The 18,246-nt window shown below is 37.0% G+C and overlaps 1 pseudogene; it reads right to left on the bottom strand.

Annotated features, from left to right (window-relative positions):
• LOC133636395 (asparagine synthetase [glutamine-hydrolyzing]-like) overlaps positions 1-18,246 on the bottom strand; it is a 256,169-nt pseudogene that overhangs the window by 119,089 nt on the left and 118,834 nt on the right.

Genomic DNA, 18,246 nt, shown 5'->3' with positions numbered 1-18,246 from the left:
TATCTACCGATATATGCAGTCGTGGAATTAACACATTATTATGCCTAATTTGGACAACCAGGTATGGTGAAGATAAGGTACTTTTTAAAAAAAATAGTAAAATAAGATAAATAAATTAAAAACATTTTCTTGAATAAAAAAGAAAGTACAACAATATAAAAACAGTTACATAGAAACTAGTAATTAATGAAAATGAGTAACATTAACTGTTAAAGATTAGTACTATTAGTGGAGCAGCAGCACGCACAATCATGTGTGCTTACGGACTGTATCCCTTGCAGACTGTATTGATATATATTGATATATAATGTAGGAACCAGAATATGAAACAACCCTTTTGTGTGAATGAGTGTAAATGGGGGAGGGAGGTTTTTTGGGTTGGTGCACTAATTGTAAGTGTATCTTGTGTTTTTTATGTTGATTTAATTTAAAAAACAAACAAAAAAAAAACAACAAAAAAACGATACCGATAAAAAAAACAACCGATACCGATAATTTCCGATATTACATTTTAACGCATATATCTGCCGATATTATCGGACATCTCTACTCACAAGTATAAAACTACTTTTTTAAAGTCATAATTTCTTATTTCAAGCATGAAAAAAAAAATCATGACTTTGACACAATTGTGCCTCATAATTAAAACAGATGACAGCCAAATGGACTTTGCTGTTTTATTTCCAATGAAACGATAGAAAACACGTACTCATATAGTAGTACAGTTGGCACAGTACAGTAAACTGACAGTTAATATTTAAACATTTAACATTTCTAACTATTTTGAACAGAAATAGTTCATGCACATTCAGATAAATTCTTCAAAATTACAATACAAAAAATGTTTGGCCGGGGGCCGGGCTGTATACATGCGCACTAATTGACTGAAAGAGCACGCACTTGGCGTGATGATGTCATGTTATCCATGGAAAAATGCATTTTTAGACCGTATGATTTGCCTGAGCGGCTAGGAGACCCCGAGAGTAACAAGATGTTGCCTTGTTGCCTTTCCATTAAGAACAATAAATTAGTTTTTAGTAGAGATGTCCGATAATAACAGCCGGCCGATATTATCGGACGATAAATGCTTTAAAATGTAATATCGGAAATTATCGGTATCGTTTTTTTTTATTATCGGTATCGTTTTTTTTTTTTTTTTTTTTTTTTTTTTTTTAATTAAATCAACATAAAAAACACAAGATACACTTACAATTAGTGCACCAACCCAAAAACCTCCCTCCCCCATTTACACAAAAGGGTTGTTTCCTTCTGTTATTAATATTCTGGTTCCTACATTATATATCAATATATATCAATACAGTCTGCAAGGGATACAGTCCGTAAGCACACATGATTGTGCGTGCTGCTGCTCCACTAATAGTACTAACCTTTAACAGTTAATTTTACTCATTTTCATTAATTACTAGTTTCTATGTAACTGTTTTTATATTGTTTTACTTTCTTTTTTATTCAAGAAAATGTTTTTAATTTAGTTATCTTATTTTATTATTATTTTTAAAAAGTACCTTATCTTCACCATACCTGGTTGTCCAAATTAGGCATAATAATGTGTTAATTCCACGACTGCATATATCGGTTGATATCGGTATCGGTAATTAAAGAGTTGGACAATATCGGAATATCGGATTTCGGCAAAAAGCCATTATCGGACATCCCTATTAAAAACGTTTTGGCCGGGGGCCGGGCTGTATATATGCGCACTAATTGACTGAAAGAGCACGCACTTGGCGTGATGATGTCATGTTATCCATGGAAAAATGCATTTTTAGACAATATAATTTGCCTGAGCGGCTAGGAGACCCCGAGAGTAACAAGATGTTGCCTTGTTGTCTTTCCATTAAGAACAATAAATTAGTTTTTAGTATAAGTTTGCTGGTTTGAAGAAATGTAATGCCGAGCGCATATCATTATGTCAAGATAATGGCACTAGCATTTACTTCATTTAAGAATACTTTTCAACATATTCAGCAAAAAGGTCAAAAAAAAATTTCTACCAAGAAAAGTGCACTTGTTATTAGTGAGAATATACTTATTTTAAGGTATTTTTGGGTTCATTGAGGTTAGCTAATTTTACTTGTTTTGGAAAGTCTTGACAAGCCAAATTTTCTTGTTCTATTGGCGGATAATTTTGCTTAGTTCAAATAAATAAATAAATAAATAAATAAATAAATAAATAAATAAATAAATAAATAAATGGGTTATACTTGTATAGCGCTTTTCTACCTTCAAGGTACTCAAAGCGCTTTGACACTATTTCCACATTCACCCATTCACACACACGTTCACACACTGATGGCGGGAGCGGCCATGCAAGGCGCTAACCAGCAGCCATCAGGAGCAAGGGTGAAGTGTCTTGCCCAAGGACACAACAGACGTGACTAGGATGGTAGAAGGTGGGGATTGAACCCCGGTAACCAGCAACCCTCCGATTGCTGGCACGGCCACTCTACCAACTTCGTCACGCCCCCCCATAATACAATAAAATATTTGAATTAAAATAAAATGTTTAATTTTTAATTTAATATAAAATATTTGTATGTTTTTTTTCCTTGTTTTTGAACACGGACTTTTTGCAGTGTACACGGGAAAAAGTGTAGTGTGCACATTTAAAAGTAGTCATCGATGTAAAAACAAACAAAATGAAGTCATTTAGTAGAAAATGAGTTTGTCAATCATCTTCATAACGCCACAGGAAATGGCAGTGATGCGCCCAAGATTAAGAATTTTCATTTGCTCTCCAAAAAAATCCACTTATCACAGGCAATTACTTTTTCATTTTAGCCCAGGCTGTAATTGACAGAGTGGAGTATTATCTGTTTTCTGAACATGCTGCTCACTCTTGGCTCAGCCAGCGAAACCTCCTCGCTTTAACACCAGTTGTACCTTCGCTTTTCTTCTCTCCGGGCTTCTTGCACTCTTTTATTTAGTTTCTGCTGCCTCCCTCCTCCTCCTCAGGCCAGCCCTGAAGCAAGGCAGACTTGCTATCGCAGCAGAATGTCATTGTGCTGCACTGTCAAATACACACACAATGCTATGGTTTCTTTTCTACTTGCAGCTACAGAATGGCTGCTGTTGTGGCTACAGATGTCCGATAATATCGGCCGATAAATGCTTTAAAATGTAATATCGGAAATTATCGGTATCGTTTTTTTTTATTATCGGTATCGTTTTTTTATTTATTTTTATTTTCATTTTTTTATTTTATTTTTTTTAAATTTTTTAAAAAATTAAATCCACATACAAAACACAAGATACACTTACAATTAGTGCACCAACCCAAAAAACCTCGGCAAAAAGCCATTATCGGACATCCCTAAACAGAACCAACAAAAATGGAGGAGGAGTAGCTGTGTACGTGATGAAGAACCTGAACTATAAAGTGAACAGGAAGTGAACAAAAGTTTTAGCAGCTGTTATGTATAGAAAAGGGGTAGGATTAAATAAGCTCTGCTTCTTCCTACTCCTTTTCGAACATGTTGAAAAGAGAAACTGGAAATTGTGATGTATCATGTTGTATGCTTGCATGTTCCAAATAAACTCAAACTCAAACTCAAACATCCAATTACCAAAGTTTTGGTTTACGAACCTTTAGATGATGCTAAAGACAGTTGATTTGTTATGTTTGTTTCATATAAAGGACTGTATCGCACTTTATTGTGTGTTTAAAATGTACAAACCTTAATTAAATTAGGGACTTTTGTCGAGGCTCGGACCCGTTATTCATATTTAGAAATTTGCTTTGCTATACAAACTTTTCGATTTACTAACCAAGAACCAATTAAGTTTGTAAATGTTATTTAGTCCCACCTAGAGATGTCCGATATTATCGGCCGATATATGCGTTAAAATGTAATATCGGAAATTATCGGTATCGTTTTTTTTTTTATCGGTATCGTTTTTTTTTTTTTTTTATTAAATCCACATAAAAAACACAAGATACACTTACAATTAGTGCACCAACCCAAAAAACCTCCCTCCCCCATTTACACTCATTCACACAAAAGGGTTGTTTCCTTCTGTTATTAATATTCTGCTTCCTACATTACCGTATTTCCTTGAATAGCCGCAGGGGCGCTAATTAATTTAAAACCTCTTCTCACTCCTGCGGTTACCAAAACCATGCGGAATGAGCAAGCATGCTCTAATTATTTTAAAACCTCTTCTCACTCCGGCGCATACCTTATCATGAAAAACACATTTAATAAAAAAAACGTTATTATGATCTTACCTTTACTTGTAGATGGGTCCATGTGCAGCTGCTTCTGATCAAAGGCAGTCTTTCTCATCTTTCTTCAATTTTAAAAGTCTCTGGAGATATTCCTTTAATTATTACCTCCTGCTTCGATTGAAAGTCCAGTTTAGAAAACGGTTTTATTTTAGATATGTAATCCTCCATGTTAAAAGTGCAAGCAAACAATTGCTGCATGCTTGCTGCTTGTTGTCTTCTTCTGCAGTACCTGTCTCCTGCAGTACTGGTAGTCGCAAGAAGGATCACTAGCGCCCTCTACCACCTGGAGGCGGGAGTCATTTAATGACTCATATTTGACCCGGCGGAAGTGCCAAGCATGCGTTAATTATTTTGCGAAACGAGTTTGACCCGGCTGTAATTCTAGGCAGGCGAATACTATATTCCCGGCGCCAATTCAAGGAAATACGGTATATATCAATATATATCAATACAGTCTGCAAGGGATACAGTCCGTAAGCGCACATGATTGTGCGTGCTGCTGGTCCACTAATAGTACTAACCTTTAACAGTTAATTTTACTAATTTTCTTTCATTACTAGTTTTTATGTAACTGTTTTTATATTGTTGTACTTTCTTTTTTATTCAAGAAAATGTTTTTAATTTATTTATCTTATTTTATTTTATTCATTAAAAAAAAAAAGTACCTTATCTTCACCATACCTGGTTGTCCAAATTAGGCATAATAATGTGTTAATTCCACAATTGTATATATCGGTAATTAAAGAGTTGGACAATATCGGAATATCGGATATCGGCAAAAAGCCATTATCGGACATCCCTACTTGTGGCCAATCCAGCTGCTTTTTCAAAAAGACGGCCATCCATCCATCCATTTTCTAACGCTTGTCCCATTTGGGGGTCGCTGGAGCCTATCTCAGCTACATTCGGGCGGAAGGCGGGGTACACCCTGGACAAGTCGCCACCTCATCACAGGGCGGACGCAGACATATCAACGCTAAAGTTTTCCTCAACACCATTCAATATCAAGATGAAGTACTTTGCGTCGACTTAGTCACTCACGCTACAAGTAGGGGTGTAACGGTACGTGTATTTGTATTGAACCGTTTCGGTACGGGGGCTTCGGTTCGGTTCGGAGGTGTACCGAACGAGTTTCCACACGGACATATTAAGTAGCGTAACGTACGTTGTGTAAACAATGCACACCGAGGCACAACACAAGGCATGCTACCAGCTAACGGGCTAGGATAGACTGACCCAGGGGTCACCAACCTTTTTGAAAGCAAGAGCTACTTCTTGGGTAGTGATTAATGCGAAGGGCTACCAGTTTGATACACACTTAAATAAATTGCCAGAAATAGCCAATTTGCTCAATTTACCTTTAACTCTATGTTATTATTAATAATTAATGATATTTACACTTAATTGAACGGTTTAAAAGAGGAGAAAACACGAAAAAAATGACAATTACATTTTGAAACATAGTTTATCTTCAATTTCGACTCTTTAAAATTCAAAATTCAACCGAAAAAAAGAAGAGAAAAACTAGCTAATTCGAATCTTTTTGAAAAAATTTAAAAAATAATTTATGGAACATCGTTAGTAATTTTTCCGGATTAAGATTAATTTTAGAATTTGGATGACATGTTTTAAATAGGTTAAAATCCAATCTGCACTTTGTTAGAATATATAACATATTGGACCAAGCTATATTTCTAACAAAGACAAATCGTTATTTCTTCTAGATTTTCCAGAACAAAAATTTTAAAAGAAATTCAAAAGACTTTGAAATAAGATTTACATTTGATTCTACAGATTTTCTAGATTTGCCAGAATATTTTTTTTGAATTTTAATCATGATAAGTTTGAAGAAATATTTCACAAATATTCTTCGTCGAAAATATTTAAAACATGTCATTGAAATTCTAAAATTAAGCTTAATTAGGAAAAATTACTAACGATGTTCCATAAATTCTTTTTTTTAATTTTTTCAAAAAGATTCAAATGAGCTAGTTTTTCTCTTCTTTTTTTCGGTTGAATTTTGAATTTTAAAGAGTCAAAATTAAAGATAAACTATGTTTCAAAATGTAATTGTCATTTTTTTTTCGTGTTTTCTCCTCTTTTAAACCGTTCAATTAAGTGTAAATATCATTAATTATTAATAATAACATAGAGTTAAAGGTAAATTGAGCAAATTGGCTATTTCTGGCAATTTATTGAAGTGTGTATCAAACTGGTAGCCCTTCGCATTAATCACTACCCAAGAAGTAGCTCTTGCTTTCAAAAAGGTTGGTGACCCCTGGTATATATGATAGTATATATCTGTATCATGAATCAATTTAAGTGGACCCCGACTTAAACAAGTTGAAAAACTTATTGGGGTGTTACCATTTAGTGGTCAATTGTACGGAATATGTACTTCACTGTGCAACCTACTAATAAAAGTCTCAATCATTTAAAAAATGGTATGGTAAACATCAGGTAACCAAGTAGAAATGACACAAATCAGGTCAAAAATCTAATCAATAGTTCTTTATCCCATTTTGGAAATTTCCTGAAGTTTCTTAACCTTTTGAGAAATGGTGCTAACTGACAGACCAAAAAACAGCAACAATGACAGGTATTAAATCCCTCTTACAACTGAAGGTGGAACATACTCAGGAGGAGCGTAGAGGGAACAGAGTCCTGGTCTATGAATGAAACATTTCCCCCGACTCACCTCAGATAAGTGGCTGCAACACTTTGCTAGGAGCAGCTTACTTTCAGAGCGGCGGCCGTCCTTTGTGTCATTTTACAGGTGGAGCCACTCCAAAGTTCCCTTCTTTCCATGATAGGCCCTTGCCTTCAATTTGCCCGCCTTCCCTGGCTGGATATTACAGGAGCTGCCCTTCAGCTTCAAGCGCAACTTCGGAATGGCATAGTGCTAAAATGCTGGTAAATACCACCGTCTCTTCATTTCAACGCTTCGCAAAGCCAGCAGGCAGAGCTGCTCCACTTCCTCGTCCTCAACGTAGGGCACGCTGACAGAAACATGCAAATAACGCGCAAGGATTGTGGGAAATGGGTCCAAACATTTAAGTAAGGTTGTCCTGAAGACTTTGGAGGTAATCGGAACTGTGTCCCGTGAAAAAACGCCCGACCAGAACTCTAATAACTAAAGTTCCTTGGGTGAATAATGTAAACTCACTACACCGGTATGTTTTAGGGCTTTCATGGCGAGTTTACCGACAGATATAAGTAGGGATGATGTTCGAAACCGGTTCTCCCGGATGTTCGATAAGAAAAGAACCGTTCGATAAGAAAAGAACCGACTCCATGGACTCGAATCCCTTTTTGAGAACCGGTTCCCATTATCGAGGCCACTATAGTGAAGAAAAAGAGTTGGTTCTTTATTCGAATCCCTGGGAACAAATCCCGTCCCACAAGAAATGCCCTGTGGGACATCACAGGAAATGACGTAGCTCAGAGCTACGTCATTTCCTGTGATGTCCCACAATCAGCAAAAATAATGGACCGGAAAAAACGCCTCAAGGCATGGCTATTCACCTATAGTGATTACAGAGACATGTTTTTGTGTTACTGTATATCAGGGGTCACCAACGCGGTGCCCGCGGGCACCAGGTAGCCCGTAAGGACCAGATGAGTAGCCCGCTGGCCTGTTCTAAAAATAGCTCAAATAGCAGCACTTACCAGTGAGCTGCTTCTATTTTTTAAATTGTATTTATTTACTAGCAAGCTGGTCTCGCTTTGCTCAACATTTTTAATTCTAAGAGAGACAAAAGTCAAATAGAATTTGAAAATCCAAGAAAATGTTTTAAAGACTTGGTCTTCACTAACCGACAAAGAAACCGATAACAGATTTGGTGTCCAGTTCAAAGTGTGACATGATTTATTTAAAAATTTGAGAGTTGACTTTTGTATTTTACATGAGTTATTATTTGTACAAACATGGTGCAAAGTAATTCATGATTTGTTCAAAAATGTTAGTGGCTAGCTAGTTAAAATGGGATATTGTGATTTCCCAAGACTGTCTTAGAAGTGATCATTTGAAAATGTTCAATTTGAAAAATGTGCACTTAGAGAAAATATAAAAATAAAGTGTTGCATATTGATATTTATCTGTTTCTATATATATTTATTGTGAGAAATCATTAAGATGATCAGTGTTTCCACAAAGATAAATATCATTCATTATTAATAATAACATAGAGTTAAAGGTAAATTGAGCAAATTGGCTATTTCTGGCAATGTATTTAAGTGTGTATCAAACTGGTAGCCCTTCGCATTAATCACTACCCAAGAAGTAGCTCTTGCTTTCAAAAAGGTTGGTGACCCCTGCTGTATATATTTGTTTTTATGAAAAATCACACTCATTATACTTTGGGTAACAACAGTCAATATATATATATATATTTTTGTTTAGGGGGGTAACAGTCAATATTTATTTATTTATTTTATTTTATTTCTTATAAAATAAAAGTGAGTTTTTGCTAAACCAAATATTGTGTTTTTTTCCAAATACAACAACCTATCTGGAATCGATAAGAGAATCGATAAGGAATCGGTTCGATAAGAGGATTCGATAATGGGCTCGAACTCGATGATTTCTTATCAAACATCATCCCTAGATATAAGTAAGAACTTTACACTACTTTACACTATTTACAATGGTCAAATCAACGTCAGAACCCAACATTGATTAAACGTCGTCAAAAAGCATGTTGTTTCAACGTTGTATTTGTGTTGTAGAATATTGGTTAAAAAATGACCAAAATGACCAAAATTCAATGGTTAATCGTTGATTAAACGTCGTCAAAAAGCATGTTGTTTCAACGTTGTGTTTGTGTTGTAGAATATTGGTTAAAAAATGACCAAAATTCAATGGTCAAATCGACGGCAGAACCCGACGTTGATTAAACATCGTCAAAAAGCATGTTGTTTCAACATTGTATTTGAGTTGTAGAATAATGATTTTAAAAAATGACTAAAATTCAACGTTCAAATCAACGTCAGAACCTGACGTTGATTAAACGTCGTCAAAAAGACCCCCTTCTAGGCACCTTTTCTTTGAACTGTTTTGTGACCAAAGGCAGCGGCTGTTTACGACCCCCGGTCCCTTTAGAAACAGCTGTTGCCATGTAATCAGAGAAAGTCCAAATAAAAGAGGAGGCGTACAATCTTCCGTCAGAGTGTGGTGGGACACTGTACAAGGGTACAGGTCTACGCGTTTCTCCTCATTGAGCCAAATTTAATTCTGTCTCTGTTTAATTCCTTGCTTCTTGTCTGTTAAATAGATGTCATCAGTGTTTGAACCTGACAATATTGTGTCATTTATCTACCTATTATTTTATGAGGGACAAACTGTAAAAATGAATTATTAATCCACTTGTTCATTTACTGTTAATATCTGCTTATTTTCTGCTTTAACATGTTCTATCTACACTTCTGTTAAAATGTAATAATCACTTATTCTTCTCTTCTTTGATACTTTACATTAGTTTTGGATGATAGCACACATTTAGGTATCGATGCAATACCAAGTAGTGTTTTGTAACCAAAGGCAGCGGCTGTTTACGACCCCCGGTCCCTTTAGAAACAGCTGTTGCCATGTAATCGTGGTGGGACACTGTACAAGGGTACAGGTCTACGCGTTTCTCCTCATTGAGCCAAATTTAATTCTGTCTCTGTTTAATTCCTTGCTTCTTGTCTGTTAAATAGATGTCATCAGTGTTTGAACCTGACAATATTGTGTCATTTATCTACCTATTATTTTATGAGGGACAAACTGTTCAAATGAATTATTAATCCATTTGTTCATTTACTGTTAATATCTGCTTATTTTCTGCTTTAACATGTTCTATCTACACTTCTGTTCAAATGTAATAATCACTTATTCTTCTCTTCTTTGATACTTTACATTAGTTTTGGATGATAGCACACATTTAGGTATCGATGCAATACCAAGTAGTGTTTTGTAACCAAAGGCAGCGGCTGTTTACGACCCCCGGTCCCTTTAGAAACAGCTGTTGCCATGTAATCGTGGTGGGACACTGTACAAGGGTACAGGTCTACGCGTTTCTCCTCATTGAGCCAAATTGAATTCTGTCTCTGTTTAATTCCTTGCTTCTTGTCTGTTAAATAGATGTCATCAGTGTTTGAACCTGACAATATTGTGTCATTTATCTACCTATTATTTTATGAGGGACTAACTGTAAAAATGAATTATTAATCCACTTGTTCATTTACTGTTAATATCTGCTTATTTTCTGCTTTAACATGTTCTATCTACACTTCTGTTAAAATGTAATAATCACTTATTCTTCTCTTCTTTGATACTTTACATTAGTTTTGGATGATACCGCACATTTAGGTATCGATGCAATACCAAGTAGTGTTTTGTAGCCAAAGGCAGCGGCTGTTTACGACCCGCGGTCCCTTTAGAAACAGCTGTTGCCATGTAATCGTGGTGGGACACTGTACAAGGGTACAGGTCTACGCGTTTATCCTCATTGTAGCCAAATTTAATTCTGTCTCTGTTTAATTCCTTGCTTCTTTGTCTGTTAAATAGATGTCATCAGTGTTTGAACCTGACAGTATTGTGTCATTTATCTACCTATTATTTTATGAGGGACAAACTGTAAAAATGAATTATTAATCCATTTGTTCATTTACTGTTAATATCTGCTTATTTTCTGCTTTAACATGTTCTATCTACACTTCTGTTAAAATGTAATAATCACTTATTCTTCTGTTGTTTGATACTTTACATTAGTTTTGGATGATAGCACACATTTAGGTATCGATGCAATACCAAGTAGTGTTTTGTTAAACAAAGGCAGCGGCTGTTTACGACCCCCGGTCCCTTTAGAAACAGCTGTTGCCATGTAATCAGAGAAAGTCCAAATAAAAGAGGAGGCATACAATCTTCCGTCAGAGCATGGTGGGACACTGTGCAAAGAGTACAACCCAGACGTTACTTCTCAATTGAGCTAAAATGTAATTCTGTCTCTGTTTCATTCCTTGCTTCTTGTCTGTTTAATAGACGTCATCTGTGTTTGAACCTGACAATATTGTGTCATTTATCTGCCTATTATTTTATGAGGGACAAACTGTAAAAATGAATTATTAATCCACTTGTTCATTTACTGTTAATATCTGCTTATTTTCTGCTTTAACATGTTCTATCTACACTTCTGTTAAAATGTAATAATCACTTATTCTTCTCTTCTTTGATACTTTACATTAGTTTTGGATGATACCGCACATTTAGGTATCGATGCAATACCAAGTAGTGTTTTGTAACCAAAGGCAGCGGCTGTTTACGACCCCCGGTCCCTTTAGAAACAGCTGTTGCCATGTAATCGTGGTGGGACACTGTACAAGGGTACAGGTCTACGCGTTTATCCTCATTGTGCCAAATTTAATTCTGTCTCTGTTTAATTCCTTGCTTCTTTGTCTGTTTAATAGACGTCATCAGTGTTGAACCTGACACTTTGCAACCCTAAGTATAACCCATCATTAATGCGTCAGCCTCTGATTCATTCAAATGTATCGCACATATTCTAGGTCACCGGAAGTTCATACTTTTCTGTAAGCAAAGAACCTTTGAGTGACAATGAGCAGATTAAAAAGTGGACAGGAAAGAATATGGGGACAAATGAAAAGCCGAGGTGAAATAGTTGCCACCGGTCAGGCTCCAGGGGGGAAAAAAAAAAAGCTGTGGTATTAAGAGAGAGGAGAGTGTGGACAGCTCCCGACTAATTGTCGTCATTGAAGGTCCTAATGGAACAACACGCCTGGTCTGGTCACTAAGAGTGTGCGTGTGTGCGTGACCACTGGCCACATAATGACGACCCGTAATGTATTATGTGGCAACACGGACCGCGCGCATATAGGCAGGCCGGCGAGAGTGAATAGACGTTAAAAGTAGAGAAAATGGAAGAGCGTGTTTGTGGGAGGAAATGAGGTAACGAGCAAAGAGGGTGAGTTACAGTCGTACCGTGTCGATGAGGCTCTCCTGGATCCGGTTCAGGGTGGTTCTCAGTCTGCTGCTGATAAGGCCCAGACCCGATGACTCATACTGTGGAACACACACAGATTCACACAACGTTAGTGTCAGCAAGACTTCAGGAAAGTGTGAAGGCATGCCACACGCATCTCATAGTCCCAGACAGGAGGAACTTTCTTCTTCAAGCGGACTAATCCAAGTCAGGGAGGTTGGGGGAGCTACTAATTCACACTACTGAGGCGGGGGGCCGGGGGGGTTAAATGAAGGGGGTGGAATCACAGCAAACTCAACATTCAAACAAATGCCTCTAAAGTCAAGGACAGGCACATTCTAGGGGCTGCAAGGAGTGACGAGGCCAGGGTCTGCACTCCGTGCTCGGGGAGTTCTAGTCTTACCAAACAAGCGGGGCCCACCACGCGGGCGGGACCAGACTCTCTGCCCCCGTGAGTTGGCATAGACGGGCTGGGGACGGGCTAAGGATGACGTATGGACCACAGAAAGAAAAACAACAAACAAAGAGTCAACAAATGTAATCCAGTGAGTTATTGAGGGTGGTGATTGTAAATAAACCAAACAACAGAGATGGCTCTGTGTGTCTCCAGGGTTTCCCACACATTCATTTATTTGTATTTATTTTTATTTTTTTTGGTCCTGTCCAGCTTCTCAGGCAAATCATATAGTTGATGTAGATGCCCATATAGGCTTCTCTTGTTGCCTTATTTGTATTTGTTTTCTGTTTATTTGTTACTGACTGTGGCAGGACACCTCTGCTTCTGTTTCACTTTATGTTGCTGGTAAATAATATGGTTGTAGCTAGGGATGTCCGATAATGGCTTTTTGCCGATATCCGATATTCCGATATTGTCCAACTCTTTAATTACCGATACCGATATCAACCGATATATACAGTCGTGGAATTAACACATTATTATGTCTAATTTGGACAACCAGGTATGGTGAAGATAAGGTCTTTTTTTAAAAAATAAAATAAAAAAAGATACATTTTTCTTGAATAAAAAAGAAAGTCAAACAATATAAAAACAGTTACATAGAAACTAGTAATGAATGAAAATGAGTAAAATGAACTGTTAAAGGTTAGTACTATTAGTGGAGCAGCAGCACGCACAATCATGTGTGCTTACGGACTGTATCCCTTGCAGACTGTATTGATATATATTGATATATAATGTAGGAACCAGAATATTAATAACAGAAAGTAACAACTCCTTTGTGTGAATGAGTGTGAATGGGGGAGGGAGGTTTTTTGGGTTGGTGCACTAATTGTAAGTGTATCTTGTGTTTTTTATGTGGATTTAATAAAATAAAAAAATTTAAAAAAACAAAAAACAAAAACAAAAAAACGATACTGATAATAAAAAAAACGATACAGATAATTTCCGATATTACATTTTAACGCATTTATCGTTCTGCCGATATTATCGGACATCTCTAGCGAAAACCTAAGTTTTTCCAGTTTTAGATTGTAGAGAACCTCTCTGATCCACACATCTGTTAAGTGCTCCAATCAACAAGATCAATCACCTGGCCAGCAAGGTCGTAAAAGCAACAGCGCGTTTTTGTGATACCGGGCACATGTTATCGGGGCATACGCCAAAAATGGCTGATAATGGGTTGGGGGGGAAAGTTTTGACCGTATGCTTTTCCGATTGTGTCCAAAATGTCCTCCCAAAAGGAACATAGTTTAGAGCAGGACCAGAACATATGGACATGATCGGCCGGAGATTGTTTGCAGGTATTGCTAACAGTGGGGTAGATTTTGGATAGTTTTGTGTTAGTATAATCTGTCTGCCGATATTATCGGCCGATAAATGCGTTAAAATGTAATATCGGAAATTATCAGTATCGTTTTTTTTATTATCAGTATCGTTTTTTTTTAAAATTATTATTATTATTTTTTTTATTAAATCCACATAAAAAACACAAGATACACTTACAATTAGTGCACCAACCCAAAAAACCTCCCTCCCCCATTCACACTCATTCACACAAAAGGGTTGTTTCTTTCTGTTATTAATATTCTGGTTCCTACATTATATATCAATATATATCAATACAGTCTGCAAGGGATACAGTCCGTAAGCACACATGATTGTGCGTGCTGCTGGTCCACTAATAGTACTAACCTTTAACAGTTCATTTTACTCAGTTTCATTAATTACTAGTTTCTATGTAACTGTTTTTATATTGTTTTACTTTCTTTTTTATTCAAGAAAATGTTTTTAATTTAGTTATCTTATTTTATTATTTTTTTTAAAAAGTACCTTATCTTCACCACCGATATATACAGTCGTGGAATTAACACATTATTATGTCTAATTTGGACAACCAGGTATGGTGAAGATAAGGTCTTTTTTTTAAAAATAAAATAAAATAAGATACATTTTTCTTGAATAAAAAAGAAAGTCAAACAATATAAAAACAGTTACATAGAAACTAGTAATGAATGAAAATGAGTAAAATTAAGTGTTAAAGGTTAGTACTATTAGTGGACCAGCAGCACGCACAATCATGTGTGCTTACGGACTGTATCCCTTGCAGACTGTATTGATATATATTGATATATAATGTAGGAAGCAGAATATTAATAACAGAAAGAAACAACCCTTTTGTGTGAATGAGGAGGGAGGTTTTTTGGGTTGGTGCATTAATTGTAAGTGTATCTTGTGTTTTTTATGTTGATTTAATTAAAAAAAAAAAAACAACAAAAAAAAAAACACGATACCGATAATAAAAAAACCGATACCGATAATTTCCGATATTACATTTTAACGCATTTATCGGCCGATAATATCGGCCTGCCGATATTATCGGACATCCCTATTTGTAGTAGTAGGCTAAAGTTAAATTATTTAGTATGCACTAATTAAAGGGGCAGAGCTTTAAGAGACATTTTAGCTTTTATATTTTATAAGATATATTTTTTGTAAGAACCACAATTAATAAATATATTTCAGTGAATAACTTATTGTTCTTTTTGTGTGTTTTTTTTTTGTTTTGTTTTGTTTTCGTTATATTTGGATGTAATTGTTGGTTCATATATCATTAAGTAAGACTATGTATTATGTTGAAGGGGGCAGGAAAATATAAGATTTTTCTCCATCCTGCTCCTTCTCAGGCATTGGTGTGTAACTGAATAATTGTGTTATAATTGTCCATCAAAGATGCACATCAATGAAGGAGATAAATAAAAATGAAATGAAATGAAAAATTGTTCAAATCTGTCTATAAATATGTACATAAATTGTTGTAATTATATTGTAAAATGGACGGATGGATGGACGTTTAAAACAAAACTGTTATTATTCATTAGTAAGTATACATTTTTTTGAGCCTTTTTAGACAAAATCATATCATTGTAGTAAATTATGCAAATTACTCGATGATGTCATGGTGACCACGCCCATAGCCACGCCCCCACCGCCACAGGTATCTTGGCAGTTTATGGGAAACACTGCACACGGTCTATCTTGCCGATTGTCCCGGCAGAAATCTGCGTTCAAAGAACTCCGGCTTATTAGTGATTCCCAGAGCCCCCAAAAAAAGTCTGCGGGCTATAGAGCGTTTTCTATTGGGGCTCCAGTACTATGGAATGTTCTAGCAGTAACGGTTAGAGATGCTACCTCAGTAGAAGCATTTAAGTCCCATCTTAAAACTCATTTGTATACTCTAGCCCGGGGGTCGGCAACCTCTACCACTCAAAGAGCCATTTTGGCAAGTTTCACAAATTAAAGAAAATAATGGGAGCCATAAAAAAAATTAAAATGAAAAACACTGCATACAAAACTTAAACGCTTTGTGCTATGTTAACCAGGGGTCTCCGACACACGCACCGGCACGCACTTTTATGTGGAAATTTGATGTTAGTGCGGCCCGCGAGTTTTGAATAAATGGCGCTTGATAGCATCATACTTGCCAACCCTCTCATTTTTCCCGGGAGACTCCCGAATATCAGGGTGTGATGACACTGCTTTTGGCGCCCTCTACAGCCTGCCCAAACAGCGTACCTGCTCGACCTCATGTAGAATGCAGTTTCAGCTTGCTCACGTAAGTGACAGCAAGGCGTACTACCTCAGCAGCCACACATCTTACACTGACGGTACCAATACCCAGAATCCCATGCAGCCCTAACTCTTCCGCTCAACCAACGCACGGAGAGGGGTGGGGGGGTTGATGTGTGGGGGGATTTGGTGGTAGCGGGGGTGTATAATGTAGACCGGAAGAGTTAGGGCTGCATGGGATTCTGGGTATTTGTTGTGTTGTGTTTATGTTGTGTTACGGTGGGATGTTCTCCAGAAATGTGTTTTTCATTCTTTTTTGGTGTGGGTTCACAGTGTGGCGCATATTTGTAACGTAACAATGTTAAAGTTGTTTGATACGGCTACCGTCAGTGTAAGCTGTGTGGCTGATGACTAAGTATGTTTTGCTGTCTCATATGTGTGCAAGAAAAAACAAAACATACAACATGTGGCCGGGCTGGCATGCTGTTTGTAAACGCTATAGAGGACAATTACTGCAGTGCAATTAGGGCACTCCCTTTATTTAGTAATTAGTGTGTAAATAGGATTATATTTTCCCTGGGAGTTATCTATGAGAGACACTGAGATCCATAAGTCTCCTGGGAAAATCGGGGGGGTCGGCAAGTATGTAACTGAGCCGCATCAGAGTGGTCAAAGAGCCGCATGCGGCTCCGGAGCCGCGGGTCTAGTCAGTCTCTAATCTGTCAATCACTCAGCCAAGTCCCCAATTGAGATTCTTTCCCCTGAGCCCAAACAACCGGAAGCCCGATTATTGATGACGAGCCTATCCTGGGAAATGAGTGCATCTTTAGCATATGTTGGCAGGGGACAATGTAAACACGTAATGAGGCATTTACCCTTTCCAATATTAATGTCAAGACTACGACAGCTTGGAAAAAGAGCAGTTAGCGGGTCAAAGTAGCATCATGTGTGCAGAGCATTCGGGCTTTTGAAAGATTCATGGCGTGATTAGCCTTTGACTGTATGGGCCTCTCTAATGACGGGTCGGGAGGAGGCAGATGGGGGTGAGACAGGAGCACATGTGAGTGAAAAGGTTAATAGTAGGGGTGTAACGGTACGTGTGTTTGTATTGAACCGTTTCGGTACGGGGGTTCCGGTTCGGTTCGGAGGTGTACCGAACAAGTTTCCACATGGACATATTAAGTAGCGTAACGCACGTTGTGTAAACAATGCACAGCGAGGCACAACACACGGCATGCTAGCAGCTAACGGGCTAGCATAGACTGACCATACGTCCTCTTTTCACCGGACATGTCCTCTTTTGTGGAGTTTCTTAAATGACTCAAATGTCCGGCATTTTGAGTTAGGGTTGCATGTATTTTCAATGTACGTTCAGGGTTAAGAAGGGGTTAAAAACAAAACACATTGTAAGCGCAGCAGCATTGGTGAGGGAGGGGCAGAGACAGAGAGAGAGAGAGAGTTATGATAAACGCGCATGCGTCGCCAGGCTCTGCTTTTTATCCATAGATTTATCACATTTAATTGTTTATTATCTATAGCAGGGGTGTCAAAAGTGTGCCCCCGGAGGCCATTTGCGGCCCACAGCTAATGTTTTAAAGGCCCACGGCACATTCTAAAAATACTATTCAAATAAACAAAAACAGAGCAAAAGTGAAATAAAAAAGCTTGAAAGGTTAAATGTAATTTAGAAAAAGTTGCAATGTTGACTAATAAAACAAAGTTGTTTTTTTCTTTCTTTCAAACTGTCATTGCTCAAAACATAATATTGAATCAAAATCAATGTTATTATGAATTATTGACCTATCCAAGGTTCCCATTACTTCACATCAAATATGACACTAAGAGAAATATTTTTGGTGGAAGATTTTGCAAATTTGGTAAATAAATAACTAGAGATGTCCGATAATATCGGTCTGCCGATATTATCGGCTGATAAATGCGTTAAAATGTAATATCGGAAATTATCGGTGTCGGTTTTTTTTATTATCAGT

This window comes from Entelurus aequoreus, linkage group LG20 (assembly GCF_033978785.1).
Source record: "Entelurus aequoreus isolate RoL-2023_Sb linkage group LG20, RoL_Eaeq_v1.1, whole genome shotgun sequence".
In the NCBI taxonomy this organism is placed as follows: domain Eukaryota; kingdom Metazoa; phylum Chordata; class Actinopteri; order Syngnathiformes; family Syngnathidae; genus Entelurus; species Entelurus aequoreus.
The sequence above is the reverse complement of the archived record's forward strand: the minus strand, read 5'-3'. Positions and strand labels throughout refer to the sequence as shown.